The sequence below is a fragment of the Abramis brama genome, assembly GCF_963993115.1.
Source record: "Abramis brama genome assembly, chromosome: 22".
NCBI classification, from domain to species: Eukaryota; Metazoa; Chordata; class Actinopteri; order Cypriniformes; family Leuciscidae; genus Abramis; species Abramis brama.
In genome coordinates this window covers 21508547-21522039 of record NC_139984.1, presented here as the reverse complement: position 1 = coordinate 21522039, position 13493 = coordinate 21508547, and positions in this window count along the sequence as shown.

Below are 13493 nucleotides of genomic sequence, written 5' to 3'. Positions count from 1 at the left end.
AGAGAGAGCAACAATACTGAGATAACTCGTGTTCCTGGGGGGCTGGGGGGGGGTTCTGATGGCTGTTTGAAAGGACATTTGACAGCATTTTTTTTTCTCAGTCACGATTATGGACGCTACATCAGACACCAATTTGGATTGTGTGTGTATCTTGCAATCCGACTTCAAAGGAAAGCGAACAGTCCTGATAATTGGAGAGGGTGTAATTTGTTATATAATGAAAAGCAAAAAGGTTCATTATAATATAACAACTCTAATCCTCTAAACAAATTAATATCCCCGACTTGCGCTGCCTCAAGTGGCCACTGCATGAGGGTCACAAATAAATGATTAACACAAATGTAGGCTCTTTAGTATTAGACGCTCAGTGAAGCATCCCTTCATGTGAACTCATATGAGTAGAATTTCGAGTGCGTCGCACAGAAAAAAAAAAATTAAGTGACATTACAAAATAAATATTTCAAAATAATTGAAAATGTATAAATTACTAATTTAAGTAAAGTAACACAATTCAACAGCGAATAATAAAGCTTTAGAATGAGGCATCATCTCTTTTGCCTTCCTAAAGCTCATCGTGTTCTACATGTTGAAACACATGTAAAGTCTAAAGAGGAGGACCAATCAGCTGTGAGCTTGTGACATGTCTGATGCAATAAAGTCACTCCCCCTGTTTCAACTCCAAATTAAAAGGTCACTAAATAGGAAATTATTTTTAAAAGCAAAATAATCTGGCTTTTAGCAATGTTTATTTATAATAATAATTTTGTATGATTTAGATATTAGTTATGTAATAAATACGCTTTATCCATTACACATGTACAATTTTAGTTTATCAATTATTATTAAACACAGTTAAAATGGTAATAAGAAATAAGATTTAGAATCAATAGATAAAAGCTATAAAATGACTACATGTGAGGTTAAATGTCAATTCTCTCTATACCAATTATGTAGTTCTGGCATGAAAATCTAGATGGGGCAGGCTGATAGGTCCTGAACTCATTTGGTAGCGATCACATCATTATCTGCAAAACACAGCTGATTGGTTGCTGTTTCATCAGCGGCCAATGAGTTGCCGCTTAACATTTAAATACTGGTAGTGTTGTTGTTAGCAGAACGCAGCACGCTTCCAGAAACCCTCCACCTTCCCCAGCTCCACCTGTATCCGCTATCTGGGGTTATTTCATGTATGTTACATGTGCAGCAGCAGCAGCAGCAGCAGCATGTCTTACATGCTCACAGCAATGTTTGTGAATGTATTGGCAGTAGCAGGACTCAGTACTTGCTCTGCAGCAGCAGCGTAGCAGATCTACTTCTCCAAATACATTAATATTGCCATATCTATTACCATGCCAAACTCTCAGAGAGTTGTCATGAAGAACTATATAAACTAACTTCACAACTTTTACTTGCACTGATAGAAAAAAACAATTTTTTAGTTGTCCTCTTTCATTGACAGCTCTTTTCTTCTTGCGGTGTAATATTTTTTAATCTCGTAATATTCTGCAGAAGAGAATTCACTCCTCTCACAAGAAGTGATTCGCAGTTTACTGTTCCACAGCATGTGATTGACTGTTCTCTACTGATGTCACACCTACACTTAAACTGCGAAACTCAGGATCAAAGCCTGAGTTGATAGAGGAAGTTGATGATCAGTGTGATGGTATACCAACAATGCCTATTTGGATTGGTTTGGTTTGGTTTTGTCAACACAAAACTAATCCTGTAATAATGAGTTTGTTCAGCTACCATCATGGTACGGGCCCATGAACAACAGTTAGAAGTGACAAATAAAGCTAGAGAAATGCTTTTAATGGATAACTGTAGCTATTGTTTTTGAAGTAATATTAAAAAGATCTTCAAAAGACTTGGTTCTATAATTCTGTAAACTGGTACATGAACTTACATTGGACTAAAAACACAGATGCAGAGAGGATTGTCAGGGTTATGTTTAGTTCTGCTTAGTTTCACTGTGTTTGTTCGTTTTCAGTCAGTACTTTGTCCATGTTTTGCCTGTGTTCTGTGTTCCTTACAGGGTGCACACTGTGCGATTTTGGCCACGATTTGGCAGTCTGAGACAAATTTTGTGAATCCAAAATTCCTCTAATCCTTGGCTAAAATCTGAAGTCTCTGATCGTTAGTTTGACATGCTCACAGACAGCCGATTAATGACCGTTGCGATAACATTTTACCTCCGACGAAATTCTGGCAGTGTCACTCACAGTCCTGCAGTGTGACTTCTCCTACGACGACCATCAAATTGTCTTTGTTTTTCAAGTCAAGCCATGACCAAAATGAACGTTAGAGATTTCTTTGTAGCCACCATTTCAATCCCGTGTGTAATGCAGCTCACTGTCACCAAACGTGTCATTGACTGATGATGTAAAACTCCGGACAAGTTGTCTTGCATGCGTCCGTTTTTAACGCGTCTTGACTGTCGTTCAGTCTGACATTAATGACAACTGAGATCTTACAGTGTGACATGGCTTACAGCGAGGATCATGTTTGTACAGTCTGACCAGGAACAATCGTAAAGGACTATTATGAATTGCAGTGTGCACCTGGCTTAGTTATTTTCCTTGGTTGTTAATTAGTTCCATCTGTTTCTGTTCAGCTGATTACCGTTCCCTGTGTATTTAAGCCTTGATTTCTTTTTTGTTCTGTGTTGTTGACGTTTATGTTTAAGTGTGGTTATTCTTATTATATCTCCTGTGGTTTTCCTGAAGTAATTGTTGAGTTTATTAAAATACTACTTTTACTTTGAATTTCTTTGTGCCGTGTGTTGTCGAGCCACACCAAATCGTTACAGGGATTTTGTACACACACATTTGTATGCTGGCAGATGTTTCTAATAGGGAAGACATTATAATCTCTATCAGCTTCCCCAGGATGCTCCAGCTAAACAAAAGCTGGCAGGTTCAGGTGTGAGCCCATCATATTGATAATTAGAGCAATCTCCATACACAGCCTGCCACAAGAGAAGCAATAGATGGACACAAACAGTTGTTGTCCTTTTCTTCCCAAAGCCTGTGATGAATCAGTCTGTAATAGACTCATTTGCAAGCAGAATTGTCCATTTCATTCTCAACAACTGGTGGAGACAATGGACTACAATCCAAGTGGGGCCTAAATGGAAAAATTGATAGATGCAGACATGGATAGCTACAGGGATGTAATCACATACTGATAGATTTGCTTTAGCAATCATAGGTTGCAATGTGTAGCTTGCAACAATGAAATTGTCAAATGAAATCTCAAAGCTAGATCCCATTGCAAATATATTAAATCACATAACTTACTGTAAAACCAGTTATTGTAATTAAATGCAATTTCTAAGAAAGGAGGCAAGTTGATTTGGTACCGTACACACTGCTCAATACCAGTAAGCATCCTAAGAACATTCAGCATTCTACCCAGCATTCACTGTGGATGAAAACACAACACCACACATTAGCAGGCATAGAGCTTCTCTCACAGATGCTATCATTTTGACCCTGTTTTACACCTGGTATTAAGATGTGTTTTGGTCGATCGGATCCCAAGTGGACGATGCTAAACACAGGTAGGCTATAAATGGGGTCTAAATTGTTTTGAGCTTGTCCATTTTCAAACATTTCCAGAGGTAGTAGAAAACGTATTCGACCAGATTGCTTTCACAGTGTAGACGCTCATGTGGTCGAATGTGTTTGAACAGCCACAAAAGACCGCCTACTCTCCACCAGACGGGATTTAAACTTTGTTGCCTGAAGACCCAAGTTTGGTTTGAAGTCGAAAAACGTACCAAGCGCAATGTTCTCTCATAATTCCTGATTTCTAACACGCACTGGTCTCACGGCTATCAGAGCAGAAATAAAAGCCGATGCTCCACGTTTTTCCGTTGTCTCTGGGCACGTTCATATGTAAATTGCGCGAGTTTTAAAGAATTGGGAGTTTTTGCAGAGCTAAACTATTAGATAATTAAACTAAATAAACATTTTAAATTAAATTATTTAAAATATTATTAGTATACCAACCAGGCAAAATTCAACCCAAACTAACTAGCACCAGTGAGGAGCCTAACTCTGAAGCCCTGTTACTTGCAACCTTATTAAGGTTCTGACCAATCTATTTTATTATTTGTTTAATAAATAAAAAAAGGGTACATTTTGTCTGTTTAATGTGGGTTGAAAATACCAAAACCACACAAATATTTGAATCTGTTTTTACTATATTTTGGTGAGAGGGTCAAATAAATGTAAAATAATCAGCATTCACACTCATTTGACATAATATCTACAGTAGCTTGACTTTTTAAGCACCTCCTTTCACTGACTTTTCACTAAAAAAGGATTTTTATTTTAGTAGAGTGACATCTACATTTTCCAAAAATACTTGGGTGGTCTAGGTGATTTGTGATTTATGGATAGAGGAAAGGCGGTTTACTATGATTGTGTGTTATGACAATAATCAAATCATCATTCACTGGGCAGCGTGGATGGCAGTTGTCTATTATAGAGGGACAACCATTTGGGAAGCCTATGGTCATCAATCTTGTCTCTGCATTTGTGTATCTGCGTATGTATGTGCGTGTGGAGTGTAGGCGATGGGTGTGATGGGATGTGATGCCGTCAACAACTTGTCAGCGTTTCCTCTGGAACATTCTACAGAAGAAAACACATATAGGGACACGCATAAAGTCTCCACGCATATGCAATGCATTGATAAAAATCTAGAACAATGAACGTGTGTTTAAACATATCGTAGCGAGTAACGAATAATGCGAAAGCTGCAAATGCGCACAAGATAATATAGAGCTGTCATCATTTCTCATAATGCACGTAATATGAAGTGACATGGAGGACATCGTCAGCTACATCTCTAATTGAAAATTTAACTCAGCTAATGAGGCAGAGGACAATCAGATACGGAGTGCATTTGTTTCTTTCTGTTTGCACAGACAACTTAATGAGGCATTTTCAGTGCACTTACAAATAAAACAAGCTGTATAATATATATTAGAAAATTACTGTAAAGACATTTCATTCAGTCCATGGTAACACATCATCACTGCACTGTTACCTTTAAACCGAGGGATCTTATTTATGTCAAGGCTGTTGACAATCTACATTCTCCATGGGTTTTTTTTTTCTTTCCATCTTTCTCAACCAGCGTGACCCTGCAAGTGAAAGACATCAATTAAACTTGCATTTAGCCGAAAGCATCAATATCTGCAGCCCTACAAAGGCAACTATTCACATGCTGGGCATCACAGAACATCTTTATTCTAACTGACAGGCATCCAACCAGTGAATACAAAAACAACGGTGAAGCCAAGACAGATCACAGCCACTCCGGCCTCTCTAGAAAAGACTTGCAAGTTTTGTTTATACAGTATAGCAAACTTCACGATTTCCTAGCACAGATAAGAATATAAAGAGCAGAGCTTTGCGTCAAGCCATCATTTTTTTGATGAATAAGGTTTTTAAAAGTGTAAAAACTTTTAATGGAGATATAATTTTGAAACCATTTTTTAGTTTTACTAAGTGTTAACAATGAGATTATGTGGTTTTTACAATCAATTAAGACTTCTTATGTCACTTTTTACAAGATGGACAAAATGTTTCACCAAAAAAGTTATTTGGTTTAATCATGAATATATCTAAAATAATTAATTTGCAGATAATTATTCATGAAAAAACCTGATTTTACATTGATGATGAGATAGTATATAGTGTGTACCACGGAAGAAATATAAAATAACATTTTCACTGATCTCATAAATGTAATCATTTTATTGGACTACTCTAAACCCTCCTACATATTCAAGTAAAACATTGCACAGGGAAATGAGAAAAGGGGAAATGTAGAAAAAAAGCCTAATCTGCTTAATGTTTGTGTTATTGTAGTTACTTTAGTTATTAAAAACAATATTATTCTATTTAAATATTTACTATATATCGGTTTTACCGAATTACCAAGGCTGGTTATATCGAATGACTATGTCTGCTGCCCTCGACATCATGAATATTTACGACAATACACAGACAAAAATAGTTACAAAAGCACATTTTGTTTGAAAATGCACATTTAGTTTGATCTGAGTTTTCTTCTTTGGTAACTAAAAACAAAAATAAAACTATACCACTTCTACTAATAATAATAATATAATATTGGCAGGTCTTCCTGTTAATCACTCAAGTTTTCTATAGTTACTAAATGCAAAATAGAGCCGCTTGTATGCATTGTAACAGTGTTATGATGCAATTACTACTACATATAGTATAATAATAATAATAATAATTAAATAATATAAATAATTAAAAAAATATATATTTTTCTCTTCTTTAGGTAGTATCTCTTCGTTTTTAACAGGATCAGCTTTGATCCTTTCCCAGTAGCAAGCTGCTTTTTCCTTATTTGATAAAGGCATCTGCAAAAGTAAAATTCAGTAAAAATGATGTAATAATATACTCTGCACATTTCCTATTAATAAAATGTTGTATTTATTTATTCCAGATGTGTACAAATATGACCTACATACATTGCTGTCATTCGGTACAACCAGTAGGTCATTCGGTATAACCACATTTACGGTTTTACACTTTTGGTAATACCGAATGACAATATTTTCAAACAATGCTAACAGGCTGATATCTAGCTACTTAGCTGGCAAGCTAGCTAGCAAAAAGAACATCAAACATTTTATATTTAGAACAAGTTTTTTAAATATTACAACATTTACTATGTTTTATAGCGGTTGTACCGAATGACCTGATATTTCGGGACATGCATATAAGCAAGTGAAAACATGAATTTTTCAAATAGTTAAGAGTGAGTTACTTACTTTGCGACTGTGTGGTCCTTTGCAGGTGTCTGAATGATATCACATCCTGTCACATGATATTGACCGCATGACTTTTATCCAAAATGGTGCCTTTATATTGGTTACTCCGAATGACATCAATGAAATTCATTTTTACGGACATTCTTTCTCTTAACAAAGAAATGACTTATACACATAATTTTAATACCATTTTGCACTGTTGATATATAATGTTATAAAATCATGCCAGAATAAAAAAATATGTAAATACAATTTTAAGATAATTTAATCACAAATGAAATGGTTGTATTGGCCTTTGGACGGTTAAACCGAATGACCTTTTGACACTTCAAAATCTTTAAAACACATTTATATGTAGTAAAATATAATTAAAACCTTTTGGATTCAATAAAAGAGATCAAGTACTACCTTACATACTTTGGAGGTTATATCTTTGTTTTTTATTATTATTAAGGCCTTTGGACAAAAAATTGACCTGTCACGTCATTGACCAATATATGGAAAACTATTATGACAACTCCCAATAACTCACTTGATATCTGTATGAGCAATATGACCCCTGCTTCCATGCAAAAGCTTAATGAGAGATTTCAAGGGCAGAGCGCAAGGAAAAGTTCTCCATTGTGTTCTGTCAGAAAACATTAAGCAACATCTCAGAACGTTTTCATAGCAATAATCATACCTGTGTGTATGTAATGGATCTAGAGTCCATAGAGCTGCATGAATAATGTCTTTAATAGGCACTCAATTCTTTTGTCCTCTTCCAAAAAAAAAACAAAAGAGAAAAATGTCAAAAGTAATGAGCAGGTGAGAGCTGTATTATTGCTTTGGAAATTACTTTTACACCCATGGCCTTTACCCCTAGAGAAGCCATGTGTTGCCATGACAATAAATCACCTTCTGGAGAGCCGCAGGGCCTACTGGTTATTCACAAGTCTGACCACGTTGTTTATTGGTGTGTTCATCCTTCAGTCTCGAAGACACATTAAACTCCGGTTTCCAAAGCCAACGTGAACATGGAACAGAGGTGATCATTACAAAATGGAGCTTTGGGCCAGTTTTTGCAGTTTGGAAGCGATCAGTAGTGAATAATTGCAGAATCGAGAGGCATCTTAATATTTAATGGATGTCGTTGTCTGCCACCGATTGGGCACTGAAAGAATTGTGGCCTATAGGTGTCAAACAATGCGCATGAACAGACTGAGTACGCAGATAAGGGACAAGAAAATCTGGTAAAGATTGATCCCCCCTCTTGCAATCAGTGAATGCATAATGGCAGTCAGACAAGTTTAATCCTTTCCAATCTGACTTTCAGTTATTGCTTGGCCTATCCTGATCCCTGTCGTATTGCAATTTCCCTTAAACATTTTAGACGAGTGCCAAAGGAATAGGGAGGCATAGAGGAGTTGAGAGCACAGATGCCCTTATCTGGGAGCTGGTTGGGAAGGGATCGGTCAGTTGCGGAAAGTGTAATATCACTGGAATAAGCCATAAGGTTATTTAGCACCATTAGAGCAGATGTATTCATCACATTCTACGGCACATTGATTGAGCTACAACACCATTTCCTGTCCGAAGGGCTAAGAGACATGTACCGACATGGGCATTCCAGCATCCATAGAAATGAAACACATAAAAGAGCTGAAGAAAAAAAATTTTTTTGATCACCCAATGAATAAATCTCATGATAGACCTGAATCGAGAGAGTTGGTATCAAAGGAAACTGCCTTCATTATAAAATTGCAACATTTATACATCTAATGGGTTACATGGGCAATACACAGGTCAGTATATTTATTTAAGTGTTAATTTCAGCAACATCTGACAGAACCATTTATTGAGATGAGGGGAAAGATTCAATTTCAATGCCAATGTCCTTGGACTCCTCAACCAGGCTAATGTGGAACATCAGATAGGCACATTGCAAGACTAGTGCACATGATGTGTTTCACTAGTATGTTTCAAATGGCAAACATGATGCATACGCAGAGGACTTTAAAGGAAGAACAACTACTGTAGCATTGTAGAAGAATCTTTCACTACCGAAGTGCTCAAAAATAGCAACATCAAAGGCCCCTTCAAAATTAACTTTACTCGCAAGAAGCTCTGCATCAGAATATTTTGCCATTTTATTTGTCATAAATCTGCAAAAATAAATTGTATTAAATATTTTGTATCTCTTTATTATTTTTATATATATATAGTTTTTAGTGGAGAACAATAGATCTTCTTTTCCACTTAAGCACTTTCCTTCTCAAGTTATAGTGCTTAAGTGGAACGGTACATATATATTACGGCTATATTACGATCCTAATCCTAATCTAGCGAGAATCATGACTTGCTTTACGGCACGACGTCACATACATCACCAACATATGAAGCAGCCTCTATGGAAGACACTAACACGCATTTCAGACGTGAATCATGGCAGAGTCGACGAAGAAAATTAAGAAAGCGCAGTCAGAAAAAAGCAGAGACGGCTCTGCGCGAGTGGTATTTACGAGAGTAACATTAAATACAAGTACTCCACAGCGACTCTAGGGGTCGCTGTTTGAGAAAAACGGAAACTGCATAGTGTGCCTTTAATGAGTGGCGGGAATCTAAACAGAGAAAAATCAGGAACTGAAGGATTACAAACTAAAAGTCCATGAACAAAGCAAATTAAACAAAATGGTGACACACGCACACTGTATACACACACACATACACACACACATATAGCCTATATATCACAATAATGATTCTTAAAGTGAACTAATGTAGCATTCATAAATTCTTTCTAAAATCCAACAATTTAAAATCTCTTTTTGTTTACATTGTAAAAGTGGTTATTAGTGCCGTCAAATCATGTGTATTAAATTAGGTTTATTTATTCATTAATCAGTGGATGTTCATTAATTTCAGCCATTGTGCAACAGTAATATCGGAAAGATGGCGTAAAAGTGCATTTTAAATGATTGTTAAAACCGATTCCTTCACACTTCATTGCTCCAAAAGCCCTCACTGTGGAGGAACAAAGGAAACATGGCACAGAAATGATAATTTCTGAATGGAATGCATTAACAAAAAATTAAAAAGGTTGCCAATGGAGAATCAAGCAATAGGTATTGCTATAAACAAACTTTGTGAACAAGATTATGAAAAGTGTAAATTGAACTCAAAGATAATAGCACTGAAACCTTTTAAAGGTGAATTGTGGAATTTCTGCACCATTAACTGCTCTGAAGAAAGACAGTTTCCAAACAAATTCCTAAAAACTTCAAATGCCTGACATATTGTAAGCAAAAAACTTAGTTACGTACACTAAGCGACTTACAATAGAGGTTACAAGGGGCCAAGCAGTAAGCACTAAAATGTACAGTTTAAAAGGCTTATATGTGTTGGTATGAGATTAGAATAATTCATTTAAGAATTCATTATTTAAGAAAAACATGCTTCACATTTTTGTTTTCAATCCCTCCAACACATTAGCCCGGTGTACGTGCATTCCTGAAGGACAAGTCAAAATTACTTCCTGTGGTAATCAACATACCAGGATCACAAACGCTTTCAAAGCATAAAGGAGTAGTTCACCCTAAATTAAAATTCTTTTAGCATTTACTCACCGTAATGTTCTTCCAAACTCATTTGATTTTCTTTCTTCTGATAAACACAAAAAGAGAAGTTTATCACAATGTCTGAGCTGCTTTCTTCAATACAATGCTAATGGATGGTGGCAAGCTAGGCCCTGTTTACACCTGGTATTAATGCTGCCTTCACGTGCTATCAGAATTAACGTAAATAATAGTTTCCTAGTAAAAAAATGGACATGAACTCCCTCTCAAGTCAAAATATGAATGCACTGAGCTCGTAATCACGACTTCAGAAGTGGTCTGTCTTGTCTGGACTTTTGTTGTATTTTCAGTCCTAGTGCCATGTTCTTCTTCTTTTAACGGCGATTGGCATCCATCGTATTGGTACATTTACCACCACCATCTGTTCCGGATTGTGGATCAATCAGTATCTATCTAATTTTACGATGAGTTGGGAAAGAGGGGGCAGGGAGAAAAAAAAAATAAAAAATAATAATAATGAATAAAATGGTTGTAAAATGTTTGTGCCATGTTTGTAGTTCATTGTAGTTTTCATGTTAATTAGTCTCCCCAGGTGTTTCTCGTTTCCTCATTACCTTGTTAAGCCTGTTTGCCCCTGTGTATATAGCCCTTGTGTTTCTCTTGTGCTTTACTAGTCGTTGTTTTGTGGTGGATCGTGTTAATGTTTTTGGACAGATGTTCCTGTCTATTTATGTGGAGTTTTGTTATTAAAAGCATACTTGCAAGTGAATTCTCTCTCTGCCTCATCTCTCAGCGTTACAAACATTATGGAAAGTGTGCTAGCCAGACGGGATTTAAACTTTGTTGCCTTGAAGACGAAAAATGTACCAAGCATGCTTTCTCAACGTTCCTGATTTCTAACATGCACTCACCATGTTTGGCCTGGTCTCGCGCTATTAGAGCAGAAATGAAAGCTGCTGGTTTCCGTATGTTTTTCTCTCATCTCTGGTCGCATTCATATGTTAATTGCATGAGCTTATTTAGTCCTTTATATAGTTATTTAGTCCTTTATATCTCAAGATCTGAAAAAGCCCATATATTGCCCACCCAAAGACCCTCCCCTCGAAGAAATCAGGCCAGAAGTGGACAAAAAGAGACAGATTAAAAACACCAGATGTAAATGGGAATGTCTCCCTCGTCTACTTGTGATTAGGGGTGGGACAAAATATCGATAGGACAATATATCGTTGTCCTTCTCTGTGCGATACGAGAATCGTTACACTGGCGCCAAATATTGATATTTTAATTAATAAAATAAGGTGCTCTAAATAGATTTCCATGCTCCCAGCGTCACTACTTCATGGCTCCTCGAGGTGGCGCTCAAAACTTGAATGAGGGAAACGTAAAATATAAGTTACTGGTAACTAGCCTAAGAAAAAGAGTTTTTTTAACATGATGGCAAATAGCAGTGTGAGAAAAATAATAGATGCCCCAGCCACATTTAAGTCGAAAGTCTGGACGCACTTCGGCTCTTATAGTGCCGAATGGGACAAACAAAATCGACAAAAAGTATGTGATATACAAGAACTGCCTGGAAAAAGTAAAGTGCACAAGTCTGTAATTAACCATTACCTTTTTATGCTGTGATTGAACATTTCAAGTAAATTAAACATTTTCAATGAGATCAGGGTGAAGGATCAAGGATCAAGGTATTGAACATGTAGAGCCACTTGCGATTCAATTTACAGACCGAAACTTTTTATGCTGTTTTCTAACAGTTTGGACTTGAATAAAGAGAGAAAACCTGTACTTAACCTTTTCACAGGCATTTTGTTTTCATAGTTAGACAGATATACGATTATTTTCCCAGCATGCTTTGCCATGGCATTCAAAAGGGAGAGTAAATGCTAAAAAAAAGTGTTATATAATGTTTTTGTGCAAGATTAATGATAAGTGGAAGATTTAGTATAGTGTTTAATATTTGTATAATACCATGGTGACAAGTGGACCATGAGCTTAGTTTGAGAACAGGTGTATGTAAAGTGTTCTATATTGCCTTACTCATTCAGCACTTGTTTTCCAATTAGCATGTTAGCATTTACTGAATTAGCTAGTTGTAGCTATACACACACATATTAGACAAAATTATGTGAACACCTGGAAAATGGGGAATATTTCTTTATTAAGGTGTTTTATCACCATTTGCCAGCTTTCAACCTTCTTAGAATAGATTCATTCAAATTTTGAATATAGTCTCCTGTGGAATGTTGTCAATAAGAACATCTGCTACTGTAATTACTTAAGAGATGTTGGAGGAGGGAATCATCTTTTGATTCTTTTCTCTATAACTGCCCACAATAATTTGATAATGTTGAAGTCAGGTGACTGAGCTGGCCAGTGCATATGTCAAAGTTCATCTTGGTTCTCCAACTGTCCAGGTGTTATGGCCATCATTTTCACATTTTACCATTGGTGTCTCATTAAAGTTTTAGCAATTGCAGCTCTTTCATAGAAGTTGACTTTGTGAAGTTCTCTGTGTTTGGACAAAATTCTTCTTGGTGTTTGATGGTCCCTATCAATCAATTTCCGTTTTCGCCCACTATTCTTCTTCTGATGAAGTCTTGCCATGCTTTGTGTGTGCAGTCATAATCATAAAAAGACATGCAAATGCAGTGATTTTTCCATGTACATCATTACTTTTTTTTTTTAAATTCATGTGGCCTTGTAATCTTTAATCAAAATATCTTTCCCTCCTCTTTGCTATGACATCTCTTCTGTGATTCACCGGCGTGAGGGATGCACAATAACCTCTCCCTTCCAGCAACCTGTCACTCACATGACATCGCAGCAATAGCAAACAACAACAATCCAAAGATCAAATAAATTCCCAATGGGTAAAATCAATTCCCAATCCCGCCCTACATTTTTTTTTCTGATTCTGAATCGTTTCAAAAAGTATGTTCTATATATGGTATCAATATGGGTAGCGCATGTTTGTTATAGTATGAATATGGGTAATGAATAAATCAAATTCAGTCATACTACATCCGCCATGTTGTCACTGTCATGTGACCTATACAGTATCAGTAGCATCGCTTCACTGCCATTCACAAATCTTCTCCTGTGGTCTCATGGGA